Source organism: Schistocerca gregaria, chromosome 2, assembly GCF_023897955.1.
Source record: "Schistocerca gregaria isolate iqSchGreg1 chromosome 2, iqSchGreg1.2, whole genome shotgun sequence".
Classification (NCBI taxonomy): domain Eukaryota; kingdom Metazoa; phylum Arthropoda; class Insecta; order Orthoptera; family Acrididae; genus Schistocerca; species Schistocerca gregaria.
In genome coordinates, this window is record NC_064921.1 from 716707392 (window position 1) to 716727080 (window position 19689).

At 49.1% G+C, this 19689-nt stretch overlaps 19 non-coding genes across 19 annotated transcripts; 6 read left to right on the top strand and 13 right to left on the bottom strand.

Annotated features, from left to right (window-relative positions):
- Positions 1 to 2342: 2342 nt before the first annotated feature.
- Positions 2343 to 2414, bottom strand: Trnap-cgg (transfer RNA proline (anticodon CGG)). The gene has a single exon. It is a non-coding gene; the product is annotated as a tRNA-Pro (tRNA).
- Positions 2415 to 2635: 221 nt separating this feature from the next.
- Trnav-uac (transfer RNA valine (anticodon UAC)) lies at positions 2636 to 2708 on the top strand. The gene has a single exon. It is a non-coding gene; the product is annotated as a tRNA-Val (tRNA).
- Positions 2709 to 3344: 636 nt separating this feature from the next.
- Positions 3345 to 3416, bottom strand: Trnap-ugg (transfer RNA proline (anticodon UGG)). Its single transcript has one exon. It is a non-coding gene; the product is annotated as a tRNA-Pro (tRNA).
- A 1790-nt stretch (positions 3417 to 5206) lies between these two features.
- Positions 5207 to 5278, bottom strand: Trnap-cgg (transfer RNA proline (anticodon CGG)). The gene has a single exon. It is a non-coding gene; the product is annotated as a tRNA-Pro (tRNA).
- Positions 5279 to 5499: 221 nt separating this feature from the next.
- On the top strand, positions 5500 to 5572 carry Trnav-uac (transfer RNA valine (anticodon UAC)). The gene has a single exon. It is a non-coding gene; the product is annotated as a tRNA-Val (tRNA).
- Positions 5573 to 6208: 636 nt separating this feature from the next.
- On the bottom strand, positions 6209 to 6280 carry Trnap-ugg (transfer RNA proline (anticodon UGG)). Its single transcript has one exon. It is a non-coding gene; the product is annotated as a tRNA-Pro (tRNA).
- A 1790-nt stretch (positions 6281 to 8070) lies between these two features.
- Trnap-cgg (transfer RNA proline (anticodon CGG)) lies at positions 8071 to 8142 on the bottom strand. Its single transcript has one exon. It is a non-coding gene; the product is annotated as a tRNA-Pro (tRNA).
- Positions 8143 to 8363: 221 nt separating this feature from the next.
- Trnav-uac (transfer RNA valine (anticodon UAC)) lies at positions 8364 to 8436 on the top strand. Its single transcript has one exon. It is a non-coding gene; the product is annotated as a tRNA-Val (tRNA).
- A 636-nt stretch (positions 8437 to 9072) lies between these two features.
- Positions 9073 to 9144, bottom strand: Trnap-ugg (transfer RNA proline (anticodon UGG)). The gene has a single exon. It is a non-coding gene; the product is annotated as a tRNA-Pro (tRNA).
- A 1790-nt stretch (positions 9145 to 10934) lies between these two features.
- On the bottom strand, positions 10935 to 11006 carry Trnap-cgg (transfer RNA proline (anticodon CGG)). The gene has a single exon. It is a non-coding gene; the product is annotated as a tRNA-Pro (tRNA).
- Positions 11007 to 11227: 221 nt separating this feature from the next.
- On the top strand, positions 11228 to 11300 carry Trnav-uac (transfer RNA valine (anticodon UAC)). The gene has a single exon. It is a non-coding gene; the product is annotated as a tRNA-Val (tRNA).
- A 636-nt stretch (positions 11301 to 11936) lies between these two features.
- Positions 11937 to 12008, bottom strand: Trnap-ugg (transfer RNA proline (anticodon UGG)). The gene has a single exon. It is a non-coding gene; the product is annotated as a tRNA-Pro (tRNA).
- A 1790-nt stretch (positions 12009 to 13798) lies between these two features.
- Positions 13799 to 13870, bottom strand: Trnap-cgg (transfer RNA proline (anticodon CGG)). Its single transcript has one exon. It is a non-coding gene; the product is annotated as a tRNA-Pro (tRNA).
- Positions 13871 to 14091: 221 nt separating this feature from the next.
- Trnav-uac (transfer RNA valine (anticodon UAC)) lies at positions 14092 to 14164 on the top strand. Its single transcript has one exon. It is a non-coding gene; the product is annotated as a tRNA-Val (tRNA).
- A 636-nt stretch (positions 14165 to 14800) lies between these two features.
- On the bottom strand, positions 14801 to 14872 carry Trnap-ugg (transfer RNA proline (anticodon UGG)). Its single transcript has one exon. It is a non-coding gene; the product is annotated as a tRNA-Pro (tRNA).
- A 1790-nt stretch (positions 14873 to 16662) lies between these two features.
- Trnap-cgg (transfer RNA proline (anticodon CGG)) lies at positions 16663 to 16734 on the bottom strand. Its single transcript has one exon. It is a non-coding gene; the product is annotated as a tRNA-Pro (tRNA).
- A 221-nt stretch (positions 16735 to 16955) lies between these two features.
- Trnav-uac (transfer RNA valine (anticodon UAC)) lies at positions 16956 to 17028 on the top strand. The gene has a single exon. It is a non-coding gene; the product is annotated as a tRNA-Val (tRNA).
- A 636-nt stretch (positions 17029 to 17664) lies between these two features.
- Positions 17665 to 17736, bottom strand: Trnap-ugg (transfer RNA proline (anticodon UGG)). Its single transcript has one exon. It is a non-coding gene; the product is annotated as a tRNA-Pro (tRNA).
- A 1790-nt stretch (positions 17737 to 19526) lies between these two features.
- On the bottom strand, positions 19527 to 19598 carry Trnap-cgg (transfer RNA proline (anticodon CGG)). The gene has a single exon. It is a non-coding gene; the product is annotated as a tRNA-Pro (tRNA).
- Positions 19599 to 19689: the final 91 nt, after the last annotated feature.

Below are 19689 nucleotides of genomic sequence, written 5' to 3' on the forward strand. Positions count from 1 at the left end.
TTCAAAATCCTGACATTGGTGTACATGATATCAGCTTTTCGTACAGAGACATTACTTTTTGAACCGTCTCGATGAACAAATTCGACGGAATTACCCCATTTTGCAAGCAACTTATCGACTGTCACTGAGTTCAGAAAGTTAACAAAAACACAGTATTTTTCAGCATCTAATTGCGTGGTATGAACAGAGTCAGAATTTATACCGATTACCTCAGTCAGCCAATCGTGGATTTCCAGCGCAGTGGGTTGGACCGGCCGTGTTTCTTTCTCGAACGAGAAGACTAAAGTATTCTTCCTGACGGTGTCAGACATGGTCGTCGGTTCCGACGAAATTCCGGCAACAACCGAAATTGCGGCGAAGCACGAGACGTGGAACGGACGAAAGCACTATAAAAACACTTATCAGAGACACCACTCAAAAAATAACAACGAAAATGTACAGCTAACTTCACGTAAACACCAAACACCGGCGATAGCGCTAACGTACGCGGAGTAAACAACAAGCACGTCCGACCGCGGCGACGGCTAAAGCCAGAATACTAGACCAACGAGCCACCTCCTGCTAGCAGTGAAGGTAATCCCAAGCAGTCCAGCTCCGAGGAACACAAACTTTCATGTAAATCAGAAAGAAAAGCGCTTTCTGAAGGCAGCGCCCACCACTGATGGCAAGAATATTAAAGGCAATGAATGTAGAGTGAATAATTTCATCGCGCTCTGCAGATGAACAGACGGTGGTGTTTCACTTTCGTCATGTGGTTTCTCAGTGTCAAGGGAAGGCAAATGCACTAAACAAGAGAACACCGGGAATCCGAAACACCAACTCATAACGAAAAGATAGCGGAATATACTGCAAGAAAACTTCCAAACACGACTCCTGAAGGCGTCGGTGCCTTAAGAATTATTCCGTGCAGCAATGATCACCTACGAAGAGCCAACTGTATGTGTCGCTCCACCACGCAACTTTTTTTGATATCGTTTTACCTAAATTTCCATTACCTGTTCATTACAAGAATACCGTGTGGCTTTCAACTGGTCTGCTTCGTCCAGCAGCGATAGTAGTAAGTAAACCGACCACAGTATCATTAGAAGTAGGTCAGACACAAAAATCGGAGTTGCTCTGTAGCTCATGTTATTCTGCTTTCAAATGCAATTGTATGGCTGGGAGTAGTGGCGTACTCCTGTAATGCAGGCGTCCGGGAGGCCGTTGCTGTGGGAGACATCTGGGAACAACTACAGATACGGCCGTTTCATTAGCTCAGGAACGACCGCGATGCTCTTATCGAGCTCTGCAGATTGACCAGACTGCAGTGCGGAATTTTCGGCTAGTGGTGGCTCGGGGTTAAGAGAAGTCGGGAGCTGTGAGCAAAACTACATCGGGAAACCGAAACAGACGACTCATAACGAAAAGATTGCGGAATGTACTGCAAAAGCAAACGTTGGAGAAGACGAACTCTGAAGCCGTCGGTGCTTTAACAATCATTCCGCGCAGCAACGATAATCTGGGAAGAGCGAAGGGTGGGTACCGCTCGACCACACAACAAAATTTTATATAATGTTCTACTTGTTCTAAATTTGCGTTTCCAGATCATCAGTAAAATACTGTGTGATTTACACCTGGCTTGCTTCTTCGAAAAGCGATATTAAGAAATACATCGACTGCAACGTCATTAGGGGTCGCGGGTCCGGGCGCCGGCGCGCCAGCGGCGGCCTGTCGGGGCTGCTGGTGCCTCCATGTAGAGCTACCGCTGGGCCCGGGCTCCTTGCCGCTAACGAAGTGATTGCTTTTGGTGACATCATTTGCAATAGCGACTGCGCGAATTGACGGTAGCTCGTACGGAAAGCAAGAGTAGCTGATGCTACCGAGGACTCGGCCGCGTTCATTGCCGACGACTTCTTGGGCTCTTATTCATGGTGGCATTCAGACAGGCAAGGGTGCTGTCGATTGTTAGGTACGAATGCGAAATTCCTGCATTGTGCGTTTCCGCAAAGTGATTTTTACGCCAAAGTTGCGATCGTCCTCAAGTTGTGTCACATGTGGAGCTCACAGCGTAGCAGTTTCCGTGGTGTAGCGGTTATCACGTCTGCCAACACGCAGAACGTCACCGGTTCGATTCCGGGCGGAAACACATTTTTGTCGCACTCAACAAGACACTTGCTACAATCTCTACGGTGAACATTTAAATCAATTTCAAACGTCCAACCACCAGGCTGCAGATGGCTCAAATGATACATGAAACTCTTTCAGAAGCGGCTACTTGGTTTTTGTGCTTACCTGGAGGGCTGGAAATGCGCGGAACAGCCGCCGGCATGCCAGTAGTCGCCACACGTTTGCACGAAACGCAAGGGCTCGTCCGGGATTTGAACCCGGGACCTCCTGCACCCGAAGCAGGGATCATACCCCGAGACCAACGAGCCTTCTCGATGCACATGAGTAACGCCTCCGTTCTTGGTATCACCGTGCAGAGCTACTGCTCACCCAGCGTTCTCCCTGGCTGTTGCGGTTTGATTGTTTTTATCGTTGTCTTTTACTATAGCAACTTCTAGAATCGGACGGAGCTCGTAGCCGATGCCCTTGCTTACGCAGGAAAAATCTGTTGGAACTACGGTTTTCCAGGTAGTACAACGGCAAAACCGTCGTTTCCGTGGTGTAGCGGTTATCACGTCTGCTTTACACGCAGAAGGTCCCCGGTTCGATCCCGGGCGGAAGCACGACTTTTTTTAAACCCGTTTTCGGATTCCATTTCCGAGATAACGTCACGTCTGCGTATGCAGGGATAATAAATGTCGTGTGCTACACCGATATCGCGTTATTTTACTGTCAAATGCTCTTGCTCCCATAGTGCCCCGGTATTCAGTAACTCAGAACGCTCGTAGCCCCATTCTGGCCGGCAAAATTTAGTATCCATTTCACCAAGACTACTTCAAGTTCGCTTCATACTGGCTTTCCTGAGCTCTTTGCACTCGCCTTGTCACAACTCTCTTGAAGCGTGAACGTAACTAATAGTGAGAAACTCTTAACTACGCTCAGTCTTGTATCCCACGCTTTGGTTGACGTTGTCGCTAATCAGATGAAGGTAGACTGCTCCACGATTGAGCTTCGTCTCCAATCACGGTGCACACGTTCTGCAAAGACAACCTTTGTTTTCCGTAGCATGCAAGATTACTGTCGGCTCTTCTACAGAAATCGACCTATGTAATTTACTGGTATCAGATTCTTGCCATATCAAACGGTCCCTTCATGACCGTAGGGCCACACACAGCGTGCTGCGGCACGCATCTGTTCTTCATTGCAGAGCTACAAACGTGGGTGAGCTACACCTACTCTTCAGCACGGTCAAAACGGTAGGGCTCGTCCGGGATTTGAACCCGGGACCTCCTGCACCCAAAGCAGGAATCATACCCCTAGACCAACGAGCCACCTCCTGCTAGCAGTGAAGGTAATCCCAAGCAGTCCAGCTCCGAGGAACACAAACTTTCATGTAAATCAGAAAGAAAAGCGCTTTCTGAAGGCAGCGCCCACCACTGATGGCAAGAATATTAAAGGCAATGAATGTAGAGTGAATAATTTCATCGCGCTCTGCAGATGAACAGACGGTGGTGTTTCACTTTCGTCATGTGGTTTCTCAGTGTCAAGGGAAGGCAAATGCACTAAACAAGAGAACACCGGGAATCCGAAACACCAACTCATAACGAAAAGATAGCGGAATATACTGCAAGCAAAACTTCCAAACACGACTCCTGAAGGCGTCGGTGCCTTAAGAATTATTCCGTGCAGCAATGATCACCTACGAAGAGCCAACTGTATGTGTCGCTCCACCACGCAACTTTTTTTGATATCGTTTTACCTAAATTTCCATTACCTGTTCATTACAAGAATACCGTGTGGCTTTCAACTGGTCTGCTTCGTCCAGCAGCGATAGTAGTAAGTAAACCGACCACAGTATCATTAGAAGTAGGTCAGACACAAAAATCGGAGTTGCTCTGTAGCTCATGTTATTCTGCTTTCAAATGCAATTGTATGGCTGGGAGTAGTGGCGTACTCCTGTAATGCAGGCGTCCGGGAGGCCGTTGCTGTGGGAGACATCTGGGAACAACTACAGATACGGCCGTTTCATTAGCTCAGGAACGACCGCGATGCTCTTATCGAGCTCTGCAGATTGACCAGACTGCAGTGCGGAATTTTCGGCTAGTGGTGGCTCGGGGTTAAGAGAAGTCGGGAGCTGTGAGCAAAACTACATCGGGAAACCGAAACAGACGACTCATAACGAAAAGATTGCGGAATGTACTGCAAAAGCAAACGTTGGAGAAGACGAACTCTGAAGCCGTCGGTGCTTTAACAATCATTCCGCGCAGCAACGATAATCTGGGAAGAGCGAAGGGTGGGTACCGCTCGACCACACAACAAAATTTTATATAATGTTCTACTTGTTCTAAATTTGCGTTTCCAGATCATCAGTAAAATACTGTGTGATTTACACCTGGCTTGCTTCTTCGAAAAGCGATATTAAGAAATACATCGACTGCAACGTCATTAGGGGTCGCGGGTCCGGGCGCCGGCGCGCCAGCGGCGGCCTGTCGGGGCTGTTGGTGCCTCCATGTAGAGCTACCGCTGGGCCCGGGATCCTAGCCGCTAACGAAGTGATTGCTTTTGGTGACATCATTTGCAATAGCGACTGCGCGAATTGACGGTAGCTCGTACGGAAAGCAAGAGTAGCTGATGCTACCGAGGACTCGGCCGCGTTCATTGCCGACGACTTCTTGGGCTCTTATTCATGGTGGCATTCAGACAGGCAAGGGTGCTGTCGATTGTTAGGTACGAATGCGAAATTCCTGCATTGTGCGTTTCCGCAAAGTGATTTTTACGCCAAAGTTGCGATCGTCCTCAAGTTGTGTCACATGTGGAGCTCACAGCGTAGCAGTTTCCGTGGTGTAGCGGTTATCACGTCTGCCAACACGCAGAACGTCACCGGTTCGATTCCGGGCGGAAACACATTTTTGTCGCACTCAACAAGACACTTGCTACAATCTCTACGGTGAACATTTAAATCAATTTCAAACGTCCAACCACCAGGCTGCAGATGGCTCAAATGATACATGAAACTCTTTCAGAAGCGGCTACTTGGTTTTTGTGCTTACCTGGAGGGCTGGAAATGCGCGGAACAGCAGCCGGCATGCCAGTAGTCGCCACACGTTTGCACGAAACGCAAGGGCTCGTCCGGGATTTGAACCCGGGACCTCCTGCACCCGAAGCAGGGATCATACCCCGAGACCAACGAGCCTTCTCGATGCACATGAGTAACGCCTCCGTTCTTGGTATCACCGTGCAGAGCTACTGCTCACCCAGCGTTCTCCCTGGCTGTTGCGGTTTGATTGTTTTTATCGTTGTCTTTTACTATAGCAACTTCTAGAATCGGACGGAGCTCGTAGCCGATGCCCTTGCTTACGCAGGAAAAATCTGTTGGAACTACGGTTTTCCAGGTAGTACAACGGCAAAACCGTCGTTTCCGTGGTGTAGCGGTTATCACGTCTGCTTTACACGCAGAAGGTCCCCGGTTCGATCCCGGGCGGAAGCACGACTTTTTTTAAACCCGTTTTCGGATTCCATTTCCGAGATAACGTCACGTCTGCGTATGCAGGGATAATAAATGTCGTGTGCTACACCGATATCGCGTTATTTTACTGTCAAATGCTCTTGCTCCCATAGTGCACCGGTATTCAGTAACTCAGAACGCTCGTAGCCCCATTCTGGCCGGCAAAATTTAGTATCCATTTCTCCAAGACTACTTCAAGTTCGCTTCATACTGGCTTTCCTGAGCTCTTTGCACTCGCCTTGTCACAACTCTCTTGAAGCGTGAACGTAACTAATAGTGAGAAACTCTTAACTACGCTCAGTCTTGTATCCCACGCTTTGGTTGACGTTGTCGCTAATCAGATGAAGGTAGACTGCTCCACGATTGAGCTTCGTCTCCAATCACGGTGCACACGTTCTGCAAAGACAACCTTTGTTTTCCGTAGCATGCAAGATTACTGTCGGCTCTTCTACAGAAATCGACCTATGTAATTTACTGGTATCAGATTCTTGCCATATCAAACGGTCCCTTCATGACCGTAGGGCCACACACAGCGTGCTGCGGCACGCATCTGTTCTTCATTGCAGAGCTACAAACGTGGGTGAGCTACACCTACTCTTCAGCACGGTCAAAACGGTAGGGCTCGTCCGGGATTTGAACCCGGGACCTCCTGCACCCAAAGCAGGAATCATACCCCTAGACCAACGAGCCACCTCCTGCTAGCAGTGAAGGTAATCCCAAGCAGTCCAGCTCCGAGGAACACAAACTTTCATGTAAATCAGAAAGAAAAGCGCTTTCTGAAGGCAGCGCCCACCACTGATGGCAAGAATATTAAAGGCAATGAATGTAGAGTGAATAATTTCATCGCGCTCTGCAGATGAACAGACGGTGGTGTTTCACTTTCGTCATGTGGTTTCTCAGTGTCAAGGGAAGGCAAATGCACTAAACAAGAGAACACCGGGAATCCGAAACACCAACTCATAACGAAAAGATAGCGGAATATACTGCAAGCAAAACTTCCAAACACGACTCCTGAAGGCGTCGGTGCCTTAAGAATTATTCCGTGCAGCAATGATCACCTACGAAGAGCCAACTGTATGTGTCGCTCCACCACGCAACTTTTTTTGATATCGTTTTACCTAAATTTCCATTACCTGTTCATTACAAGAATACCGTGTGGCTTTCAACTGGTCTGCTTCGTCCAGCAGCGATAGTAGTAAGTAAACCAACCACAGTATCATTAGAAGTAGGTCAGACACAAAAATCGGAGTTGCTCTGTAGCTCATGTTATTCTGCTTTCAAATGCAATTGTATGGCTGGGAGTAGTGGCGTACTCCTGTAATGCAGGCGTCCGGGAGGCCGTTGCTGTGGGAGACATCTGGGAACAACTACAGATACGGCCGTTTCATTAGCTCAGGAACGACCGCGATGCTCTTATCGAGCTCTGCAGATTGACCGGACTGCAGTGCGGAATTTTCGGCTAGTGGTGGCTCGGGGTTAAGAGAAGTCGGGAGCTGTGAGCAAAACTACATCGGGAAACCGAAACAGACGACTCATAACGAAAAGATTGCGGAATGTACTGCAAAAGCAAACGTTGGAGAAGACGAACTCTGAAGCCGTCGGTGCTTTAACAATCATTCCGCGCAGCAACGATAATCTGGGAAGAGCGAAGGGTGGGTACCGCTCGACCACACAACAAAATTTTATATAATGTTCTACTTGTTCTAAATTTGCGTTTCCAGATCATCAGTAAAATACTGTGTGATTTACACCTGGCTTGCTTCTTCGAAAAGCGATATTAAGAAATACATCGACTGCAACGTCATTAGGGGTCGCGGGTCCGGGCGCCGGCGCGCCAGCGGCGGCCTGTCGGGGCTGCTGGTGCCTCCATGTAGAGCTACCGCTGGGCCCGGGCTCCTTGCCGCTAACGAAGTGATTGCTTTTGGTGACATCATTTGCAATAGCGACTGCGCGAATTGACGGTAGCTCGTACGGAAAGCAAGAGTAGCTGATGCTACCGAGGACTCGGCCGCGTTCATTGCCGACGACTTCTTGGGCTCTTATTCATGGTGGCATTCAGACAGGCAAGGGTGCTGTCGATTGTTAGGTACGAATGCGAAATTCCTGCATTGTGCGTTTCCGCAAAGTGATTTTTACGCCAAAGTTGCGATCGTCCTCAAGTTGTGTCACATGTGGAGCTCACAGCGTAGCAGTTTCCGTGGTGTAGCGGTTATCACGTCTGCCAACACGCAGAACGTCACCGGTTCGATTCCGGGCGGAAACACTTTTTTGTCGCACTCAACAAGACACTTGCTACAATCTCTACGGTGAACATTTAAATCAATTTCAAACGTCCAACCACCAGGCTGCAGATGGCTCAAATGATACATGAAACTCTTTCAGAAGCGGCTACTTGGTTTTTGTGCTTACCTGGAGGGCTGGAAATGCGCGGAACAGCAGCCGGCATGCCAGTAGTCGCCACACGTTTGCACGAAACGCAAGGGCTCGTCCGGGATTTGAACCCGGGACCTCCTGCACCCGAAGCAGGGATCATACCCCGAGACCAACGAGCCTTCTCGATGCACATGAGTAACGCCTCCGTTCTTGGTATCACCGTGCAGAGCTACTGCTCACCCAGCGTTCTCCCTGGCTGTTGCGGTTTGATTGTTTTTATCGTTGTCTTTTACTATAGCAACTTCTAGAATCGGACGGAGCTCGTAGCCGATGCCCTTGCTTACGCAGGAAAAATCTGTTGGAACTACGGTTTTCCAGGTAGTACAACGGCAAAACCGTCGTTTCCGTGGTGTAGCGGTTATCACGTCTGCTTTACACGCAGAAGGTCCCCGGTTCGATCCCGGGCGGAAGCACGACTTTTTTTAAACCCGTTTTCGGATTCCATTTCCGAGATAACGTCACGTCTGCGTATGCAGGGATAATAAATGTCGTGTGCTACACCGATATCGCGTTATTTTACTGTCAAATGCTCTTGCTCCCATAGTGCACCGGTATTCAGTAACTCAGAACGCTCGTAGCCCCATTCTGGCCGGCAAAATTTAGTATCCATTTCTCCAAGACTACTTCAAGTTCGCTTCATACTGGCTTTCCTGAGCTCTTTGCACTCGCCTTGTCACAACTCTCTTGAAGCGTGAACGTAACTAATAGTGAGAAACTCTTAACTACGCTCAGTCTTGTATCCCACGCTTTGGTTGACGTTGTCGCTAATCAGATGAAGGTAGACTGCTCCACGATTGAGCTTCGTCTCCAATCACGGTGCACACGTTCTGCAAAGACAACCTTTGTTTTCCGTAGCATGCAAGATTACTGTCGGCTCTTCTACAGAAATCGACCTATGTAATTTACTGGTATCAGATTCTTGCCATATCAAACGGTCCCTTCATGACCGTAGGGCCACACACAGCGTGCTGCGGCACGCATCTGTTCTTCATTGCAGAGCTACAAACGTGGGTGAGCTACACCTACTCTTCAGCACGGTCAAAACGGTAGGGCTCGTCCGGGATTTGAACCCGGGACCTCCTGCACCCAAAGCAGGAATCATACCCCTAGACCAACGAGCCACCTCCTGCTAGCAGTGAAGGTAATCCCAAGCAGTCCAGCTCCGAGGAACACAAACTTTCATGTAAATCAGAAAGAAAAGCGCTTTCTGAAGGCAGCGCCCACCACTGATGGCAAGAATATTAAAGGCAATGAATGTAGAGTGAATAATTTCATCGCGCTCTGCAGATGAACAGACGGTGGTGTTTCACTTTCGTCATGTGGTTTCTCAGTGTCAAGGGAAGGCAAATGCACTAAACAAGAGAACACCGGGAATCCGAAACACCAACTCATAACGAAAAGATAGCGGAATATACTGCAAGCAAAACTTCCAAACACGACTCCTGAAGGCGTCGGTGCCTTAAGAATTATTCCGTGCAGCAATGATCACCTACGAAGAGCCAACTGTATGTGTCGCTCCACCACGCAACTTTTTTTGATATCGTTTTACCTAAATTTCCATTACCTGTTCATTACAAGAATACCGTGTGGCTTTCAACTGGTCTGCTTCGTCCAGCAGCGATAGTAGTAAGTAAACCAACCACAGTATCATTAGAAGTAGGTCAGACACAAAAATCGGAGTTGCTCTGTAGCTCATGTTATTCTGCTTTCAAATGCAATTGTATGGCTGGGAGTAGTGGCGTACTCCTGTAATGCAGGCGTCCGGGAGGCCGTTGCTGTGGGAGACATCTGGGAACAACTACAGATACGGCCGTTTCATTAGCTCAGGAACGACCGCGATGCTCTTATCGAGCTCTGCAGATTGACCGGACTGCAGTGCGGAATTTTCGGCTAGTGGTGGCTCGGGGTTAAGAGAAGTCGGGAGCTGTGAGCAAAACTACATCGGGAAACCGAAACAGACGACTCATAACGAAAAGATTGCGGAATGTACTGCAAAAGCAAACGTTGGAGAAGACGAACTCTGAAGCCGTCGGTGCTTTAACAATCATTCCGCGCAGCAACGATAATCTGGGAAGAGCGAAGGGTGGGTACCGCTCGACCACACAACAAAATTTTATATAATGTTCTACTTGTTCTAAATTTGCGTTTCCAGATCATCAGTAAAATACTGTGTGATTTACACCTGGCTTGCTTCTTCGAAAAGCGATATTAAGAAATACATCGACTGCAACGTCATTAGGGGTCGCGGGTCCGGGCGCCGGCGCGCCAGCGGCGGCCTGTCGGGGCTGCTGGTGCCTCCATGTAGAGCTACCGCTGGGCCCGGGCTCCTTGCCGCTAACGAAGTGATTGCTTTTGGTGACATCATTTGCAATAGCGACTGCGCGAATTGACGGTAGCTCGTACGGAAAGCAAGAGTAGCTGATGCTACCGAGGACTCGGCCGCGTTCATTGCCGACGACTTCTTGGGCTCTTATTCATGGTGGCATTCAGACAGGCAAGGGTGCTGTCGATTGTTAGGTACGAATGCGAAATTCCTGCATTGTGCGTTTCCGCAAAGTGATTTTTACGCCAAAGTTGCGATCGTCCTCAAGTTGTGTCACATGTGGAGCTCACAGCGTAGCAGTTTCCGTGGTGTAGCGGTTATCACGTCTGCCAACACGCAGAACGTCACCGGTTCGATTCCGGGCGGAAACACATTTTTGTCGCACTCAACAAGACACTTGCTACAATCTCTACGGTGAACATTTAAATCAATTTCAAACGTCCAACCACCAGGCTGCAGATGGCTCAAATGATACATGAAACTCTTTCAGAAGCGGCTACTTGGTTTTTGTGCTTACCTGGAGGGCTGGAAATGCGCGGAACAGCCGCCGGCATGCCAGTAGTCGCCACACGTTTGCACGAAACGCAAGGGCTCGTCCGGGATTTGAACCCGGGACCTCCTGCACCCGAAGCAGGGATCATACCCCGAGACCAACGAGCCTTCTCGATGCACATGAGTAACGCCTCCGTTCTTGGTATCACCGTGCAGAGCTACTGCTCACCCAGCGTTCTCCCTGGCTGTTGCGGTTTGATTGTTTTTATCGTTGTCTTTTACTATAGCAACTTCTAGAATCGGACGGAGCTCGTAGCCGATGCCCTTGCTTACGCAGGAAAAATCTGTTGGAACTACGGTTTTCCAGGTAGTACAACGGCAAAACCGTCGTTTCCGTGGTGTAGCGGTTATCACGTCTGCTTTACACGCAGAAGGTCCCCGGTTCGATCCCGGGCGGAAGCACGACTTTTTTTAAACCCGTTTTCGGATTCCATTTCCGAGATAACGTCACGTCTGCGTATGCAGGGATAATAAATGTCGTGTGCTACACCGATATCGCGTTATTTTACTGTCAAATGCTCTTGCTCCCATAGTGCACCGGTATTCAGTAACTCAGAACGCTCGTAGCCCCATTCTGGCCGGCAAAATTTAGTATCCATTTCTCCAAGACTACTTCAAGTTCGCTTCATACTGGCTTTCCTGAGCTCTTTGCACTCGCCTTGTCACAACTCTCTTGAAGCGTGAACGTAACTAATAGTGAGAAACTCTTAACTACGCTCAGTCTTGTATCCCACGCTTTGGTTGACGTTGTCGCTAATCAGATGAAGGTAGACTGCTCCACGATTGAGCTTCGTCTCCAATCACGGTGCACACGTTCTGCAAAGACAACCTTTGTTTTCCGTAGCATGCAAGATTACTGTCGGCTCTTCTACAGAAATCGACCTATGTAATTTACTGGTATCAGATTCTTGCCATATCAAACGGTCCCTTCATGACCGTAGGGCCACACACAGCGTGCTGCGGCACGCATCTGTTCTTCATTGCAGAGCTACAAACGTGGGTGAGCTACACCTACTCTTCAGCACGGTCAAAACGGTAGGGCTCGTCCGGGATTTGAACCCGGGACCTCCTGCACCCAAAGCAGGAATCATACCCCTAGACCAACGAGCCACCTCCTGCTAGCAGTGAAGGTAATCCCAAGCAGTCCAGCTCCGAGGAACACAAACTTTCATGTAAATCAGAAAGAAAAGCGCTTTCTGAAGGCAGCGCCCACCACTGATGGCAAGAATATTAAAGGCAATGAATGTAGAGTGAATAATTTCATCGCGCTCTGCAGATGAACAGACGGTGGTGTTTCACTTTCGTCATGTGGTTTCTCAGTGTCAAGGGAAGGCAAATGCACTAAACAAGAGAACACCGGGAATCCGAAACACCAACTCATAACGAAAAGATAGCGGAATATACTGCAAGCAAAACTTCCAAACACGACTCCTGAAGGCGTCGGTGCCTTAAGAATTATTCCGTGCAGCAATGATCACCTACGAAGAGCCAACTGTATGTGTCGCTCCACCACGCAACTTTTTTTGATATCGTTTTACCTAAATTTCCATTACCTGTTCATTACAAGAATACCGTGTGGCTTTCAACTGGTCTGCTTCGTCCAGCAGCGATAGTAGTAAGTAAACCAACCACAGTATCATTAGAAGTAGGTCAGACACAAAAATCGGAGTTGCTCTGTAGCTCATGTTATTCTGCTTTCAAATGCAATTGTATGGCTGGGAGTAGTGGCGTACTCCTGTAATGCAGGCGTCCGGGAGGCCGTTGCTGTGGGAGACATCTGGGAACAACTACAGATACGGCCGTTTCATTAGCTCAGGAACGACCGCGATGCTCTTATCGAGCTCTGCAGATTGACCGGACTGCAGTGCGGAATTTTCGGCTAGTGGTGGCTCGGGGTTAAGAGAAGTCGGGAGCTGTGAGCAAAACTACATCGGGAAACCGAAACAGACGACTCATAACGAAAAGATTGCGGAATGTACTGCAAAAGCAAACGTTGGAGAAGACGAACTCTGAAGCCGTCGGTGCTTTAACAATCATTCCGCGCAGCAACGATAATCTGGGAAGAGCGAAGGGTGGGTACCGCTCGACCACACAACAAAATTTTATATAATGTTCTACTTGTTCTAAATTTGCGTTTCCAGATCATCAGTAAAATACTGTGTGATTTACACCTGGCTTGCTTCTTCGAAAAGCGATATTAAGAAATACATCGACTGCAACGTCATTAGGGGTCGCGGGTCCGGGCGCCGGCGCGCCAGCGGCGGCCTGTCGGGGCTGCTGGTGCCTCCATGTAGAGCTACCGCTGGGCCCGGGCTCCTTGCCGCTAACGAAGTGATTGCTTTTGGTGACATCATTTGCAATAGCGACTGCGCGAATTGACGGTAGCTCGTACGGAAAGCAAGAGTAGCTGATGCTACCGAGGACTCGGCCGCGTTCATTGCCGACGACTTCTTGGGCTCTTATTCATGGTGGCATTCAGACAGGCAAGGGTGCTGTCGATTGTTAGGTACGAATGCGAAATTCCTGCATTGTGCGTTTCCGCAAAGTGATTTTTACGCCAAAGTTGCGATCGTCCTCAAGTTGTGTCACATGTGGAGCTCACAGCGTAGCAGTTTCCGTGGTGTAGCGGTTATCACGTCTGCCAACACGCAGAACGTCACCGGTTCGATTCCGGGCGGAAACACATTTTTGTCGCACTCAACAAGACACTTGCTACAATCTCTACGGTGAACATTTAAATCAATTTCAAACGTCCAACCACCAGGCTGCAGATGGCTCAAATGATACATGAAACTCTTTCAGAAGCGGCTACTTGGTTTTTGTGCTTACCTGGAGGGCTGGAAATGCGCGGAACAGCCGCCGGCATGCCAGTAGTCGCCACACGTTTGCACGAAACGCAAGGGCTCGTCCGGGATTTGAACCCGGGACCTCCTGCACCCGAAGCAGGGATCATACCCCGAGACCAACGAGCCTTCTCGATGCACATGAGTAACGCCTCCGTTCTTGGTATCACCGTGCAGAGCTACTGCTCACCCAGCGTTCTCCCTGGCTGTTGCGGTTTGATTGTTTTTATCGTTGTCTTTTACTATAGCAACTTCTAGAATCGGACGGAGCTCGTAGCCGATGCCCTTGCTTACGCAGGAAAAATCTGTTGGAACTACGGTTTTCCAGGTAGTACAACGGCAAAACCGTCGTTTCCGTGGTGTAGCGGTTATCACGTCTGCTTTACACGCAGAAGGTCCCCGATTCGATCCCGGGCGGAAGCACGACTTTTTTTAAACCCGTTTTCGGATTCCATTTCCGAGATAACGTCACGTCTGCGTATGCAGGGATAATAAATGTCGTGTGCTACACCGATATCGCGTTATTTTACTGTCAAATGCTCTTGCTCCCATAGTGCACCGGTATTCAGTAACTCAGAACGCTCGTAGCCCCATTCTGGCCGGCAAAATTTAGTATCCATTTCTCCAAGACTACTTCAAGTTCGCTTCATACTGGCTTTCCTGAGCTCTTTGCACTCGCCTTGTCACAACTCTCTTGAAGCGTGAACGTAACTAATAGTGAGAAACTCTTAACTACGCTCAGTCTTGTATCCCACGCTTTGGTTGACGTTGTCGCTAATCAGATGAAGGTAGACTGCTCCACGATTGAGCTTCGTCTCCAATCACGGTGCACACGTTCTGCAAAGACAACCTTTGTTTTCCGTAGCATGCAAGATTACTGTCGGCTCTTCTACAGAAATCGACCTATGTAATTTACTGGTATCAGATTCTTGCCATATCAAACGGTCCCTTCATGACCGTAGGGCCACACACAGCGTGCTGCGGCACGCATCTGTTCTTCATTGCAGAGCTACAAACGTGGGTGAGCTACACCTACTCTTCAGCACGGTCAAAACGGTAGGGCTCGTCCGGGATTTGAAGCCGGGACCTCCTGCACCCAAAGCAGGAATCATACCCCTAGACCAACGAGCCACCTCCTGCTAGCAGTGAAGGTAATCCCAAGCAGTCCAGCTCCGAGGAACACAAACTTTCATGTAAATCAGAAAGAAAAGCGCTTTCTGAAGGCAGCGCCCACCACTGATGGCAAGAATATTAAAGGCAATGAATGTAGAGTGAATAATTTCATCGCGCTCTGCAGATGAACAGACGGTGGTGTTTCACTTTCGTCATGTGGTTTCTCAGTGTCAAGGGAAGGCAAATGCACTAAACAAGAGAACACCGGGAATCCGAAACACCAACTCATAACGAAAAGATAGCGGAATATACTGCAAGCAAAACTTCCAAACACGACTCCTGAAGGCGTCGGTGCCTTAAGAATTATTCCGTGCAGCAATGATCACCTACGAAGAGCCAACTGTATGTGTCGCTCCACCACGCAACTTTTTTTGATATCGTTTTACCTAAATTTCCATTACCTGTTCATTACAAGAATACCGTGTGGCTTTCAACTGGTCTGCTTCGTCCAGCAGCGATAGTAGTAAGTAAACCGACCACAGTATCATTAGAAGTAGGTCAGACACAAAAATCGGAGTTGCTCTGTAGCTCATGTTATTCTGCTTTCAAATGCAATTGTATGGCTGGGAGTAGTGGCGTACTCCTGTAATGCAGGCGTCCGGGAGGCCGTTGCTGTGGGAGACATCTGGGAACAACTACAGATACGGCCGTTTCATTAGCTCAGGAACGACCGCGATGCTCTTATCGAGCTCTGCAGATTGACCAGACTGCAGTGCGGAATTTTCGGCTAGTGGTGGCTCGGGGTTAAGAGAAGTCGGGAGCTGTGAGCAAAACTACATCGGGAAACCGAAACAGACGACTCATAACGAAAAGATTGCGGAATGTACTGCAAAAGCAAACGTTGGAGAAGACGAACTCTGAAGCCGTCGGTGCTTTAACAATCATTCCGCGCAGCAACGATAATCTGGGAAGAGCGAAGGGTGGGTACCGCTCGACCACACAACAAAATTTTATATAATGTTCTACTTGTTCTAAATTTGCGTTTCCAGATCATCAGTAAAATACTGTGTGATTTACACCTGGCTTGCTTCTTCGAAAAGCGATATTAAGAAATACATCGACTGCAACGTCATTAGGGGTCGCGGGTCCGGGCGCCGGCGCGCCAGCGGCGGCCTGTCGGGGCTGCTGGTGCCTCCATGTAGAGCTACCGCTGGGCCCGGGCTCCTTGCCGCTAACGAAGTGATTGCTTTTGGTGACATCATTTGCAATAGCGACTGCGCGAATTGACGGTAGCTCGTACGGAAAGCAAGAGTAGCTGATGCTACCGAGGACTCGGCCGCGTTCATTGCCGACGACTTCTTGGGCTCTTATTCATGGTGGCATTCAGACAGGCAAGGGTGCTGTCGATTGTTAGGTACGAATGCGAAATTCCTGCATTGTGCGTTTCCGCAAAGTGATTTTTACGCCAAAGTTGCGATCGTCCTCAAGTTGTGTCACATGTGGAGCTCACAGCGTAGCAGTTTCCGTGGTGTAGCGGTTATCACGTCTGCCAACACGCAGAACGTCACCGGTTCGATTCCGGGCGGAAACACATTTTTGTCGCACTCAACAAGACACTTGCTACAATCTCTACGGTGAACATTTAAATCAATTTCAAACGTCCAACCACCAGGCTGCAGATGGCTCAAATGATACATGAAACTCTTTCAGAAGCGGCTACTTGGTTTTTGTGCTTACCTGGAGGGCTGGAAATGCGCGGAACAGCCGCCGGCATGCCAGTAGTCGCCACACGTTTGCACGAAACGCAAGGGCTCGTCCGGGATTTGAACCCGGGACCTCCTGCACCCGAAGCAGGGATCATACCCCGAGACCAACGAGCCTTCTCGATGCACATGAGTAACGCCTCCGTTCTTGGTATCACCGTGCAGAGCTACTGCTCACCCAGCGTTCTCCCTGGCTGTTGCGGTTTGATTGTTTTTATCGTTGTCTTTTACTATAGCAACTTCTAGAATCGGACGGAGCTCGTAGCCGATGCCCTTGCTTACGCAGGAAAAATCTGTTGGAACTACGGTTTTCCAGGTAGTACAACGGCAAAACCGTCGTTTCCGTGGTGTAGCGGTTATCACGTCTGCTTTACACGCAGAAGGTCCCCGATTCGATCCCGGGCGGAAGCACGACTTTTTTTAAACCCGTTTTCGGATTCCATTTCCGAGATAACGTCACGTCTGCGTATGCAGGGATAATAAATGTCGTGTGCTACACCGATATCGCGTTATTTTACTGTCAAATGCTCTTGCTCCCATAGTGCACCGGTATTCAGTAACTCAGAACGCTCGTAGCCCCATTCTGGCCGGCAAAATTTAGTATCCATTTCTCCAAGACTACTTCAAGTTCGCTTCATACTGGCTTTCCTGAGCTCTTTGCACTCGCCTTGTCACAACTCTCTTGAAGCGTGAACGTAACTAATAGTGAGAAACTCTTAACTACGCTCAGTCTTGTATCCCACGCTTTGGTTGACGTTGTCGCTAATCAGATGAAGGTAGACTGCTCCACGATTGAGCTTCGTCTCCAATCACGGTGCACACGTTCTGCAAAGACAACCTTTGTTTTCCGTAGCATGCAAGATTACTGTCGGCTCTTCTACAGAAATCGACCTATGTAATTTACTGGTATCAGATTCTTGCCATATCAAACGGTCCCTTCATGACCGTAGGGCCACACACAGCGTGCTGCGGCACGCATCTGTTCTTCATTGCAGAGCTACAAACGTGGGTGAGCTACACCTACTCTTCAGCACGGTCAAAACGGTAGGGCTCGTCCGGGATTTGAAGCCGGGACCTCCTGCACCCAAAGCAGGAATCATACCCCTAGACCAACGAGCCACCTCCTGCTAGCAGTGAAGGTAATCCCAAGCAGTCCAGCTCCGAGGAACACAAACTTTCATGTAAATCAGAAAGAAAAGCGCTTTCTGAAGGCAGCGCCCACCACTGATGGCAAGAATATTAAAGGCAATGAATGTAGAGTGAATAATTTCATCGCGCTCTGCAGATGAACAGACGGTGGTGTTTCACTTTCGTCATGTGGTTTCTCAGTGTCAAGGGAAGGCAAATGCACTAAACAAGAGAACACCGGGAATCCGAAACACCAACTCATAACGAAAAGATAGCGGAATATACTGCAAGCAAAACTTCCAAACACGACTCCTGAAGGCGTCGGTGCCTTAAGAATTATTCCGTGCAGCAATGATCACCTACGAAGAGCCAACTGTATGTGTCGCTCCACCACGCAACTTTTTTTGATATCGTTTTACCTAAATTTCCATTACCTGTTCATTACAAGAATACCGTGTGGCTTTCAACTGGTCTGCTTCGTCCAGCAGCGATAGTAGTAAGTAAACCGACCACAGTATCATTAGAAGTAGGTCAGACACAAAAATCGGAGTTGCTCTGTAGCTCATGTTATTCTGCTTTCAAATGCAATTGTATGGCTGGGAGTAGTGGCGTACTCCTGTAATGCAGGCGTCCGGGAGGCCGTTGCTGTGGGAGACATCTGGGAACAACTACAGATACGGCCGTTTCATTAGCTCAGGAACGACCGCGATGCTCTTATCGAGCTCTGCAGATTGACCAGACTGCAGTGCGGAATTTTCGGCTAGTGGTGGCTCGGGGTTAAGAGAAGTCGGGAGCTGTGAGCAAAACTACATCGGGAAACCGAAACAGACGACTCATAACGAAAAGATTGCGGAATGTACTGCAAAAGCAAACGTTGGAGAAGACGAACTCTGAAGCCGTCGGTGCTTTAACAATCATTCCGCGCAGCAACGATAATCTGGGAAGAGCGAAGGGTGGGTACCGCTCGACCACACAACAAAATTTTATATAATGTTCTACTTGTTCTAAATTTGCGTTTCCAGATCATCAGTAAAATACTGTGTGATTTACACCTGGCTTGCTTCTTCGAAAAGCGATATTAAGAAATACATCGACTGCAACGTCATTAGGGGTCGCGGGTCCGGGCGCCGGCGCGCCAGCGGCGGCCTGTCGGGGCTGCTGGTGCCTCCATGTAGAGCTACCGCTGGGCCCGGGCTCCTTGCCGCTAACGAAGTGATTGCTTTTGGTGACATCATTTGCAATAGCGACTGCGCGAATTGACGGTAGCTCGTACGGAAAGCAAGAGTAGCTGATGCTACCGAGGACTCGGCCGCGTTCATTGCCGACGACTTCTTGGGCTCTTATTCATGGTGGCATTCAGACAGGCAAGGGTGCTGTCGATTGTTAGGTACGAATGCGAAATTCCTGCATTGTGCGTTTCCGCAAAGTGATTTTTACGCCAAAGTTGCGATCGTCCTCAAGTTGTGTCACATGTGGAGCTCACAGCGTAGCAGTTTCCGTGGTGTAGCGGTTATCACGTCTGCCAACACGCAGAACGTCACCGGTTCGATTCCGGGCGGAAACACATTTTTGTCGCACTCAACAAGACACTTGCTACAATCTCTACGGTGAACATTTAAATCAATTTCAAACGTCCAACCACCAGGCTGCAGATGGCTCAAATGATACATGAAACTCTTTCAGAAGCGGCTACTTGGTTTTTGTGCTTACCTGGAGGGCTGGAAATGCGCGGAACAGCCGCCGGCATGCCAGTAGTCGCCACACGTTTGCACGAAACGCAAGGGCTCGTCCGGGATTTGAACCCGGGACCTCCTGCACCCGAAGCAGGGATCATACCCCGAGACCAACGAGCCTTCTCGATGCACATGAGTAACGCCTCCGTTCTTGGTATCACCGTGCAGAGCTACTGCTCACCCAGCGTTCTCCCTGGCTGTTGCGGTTTGA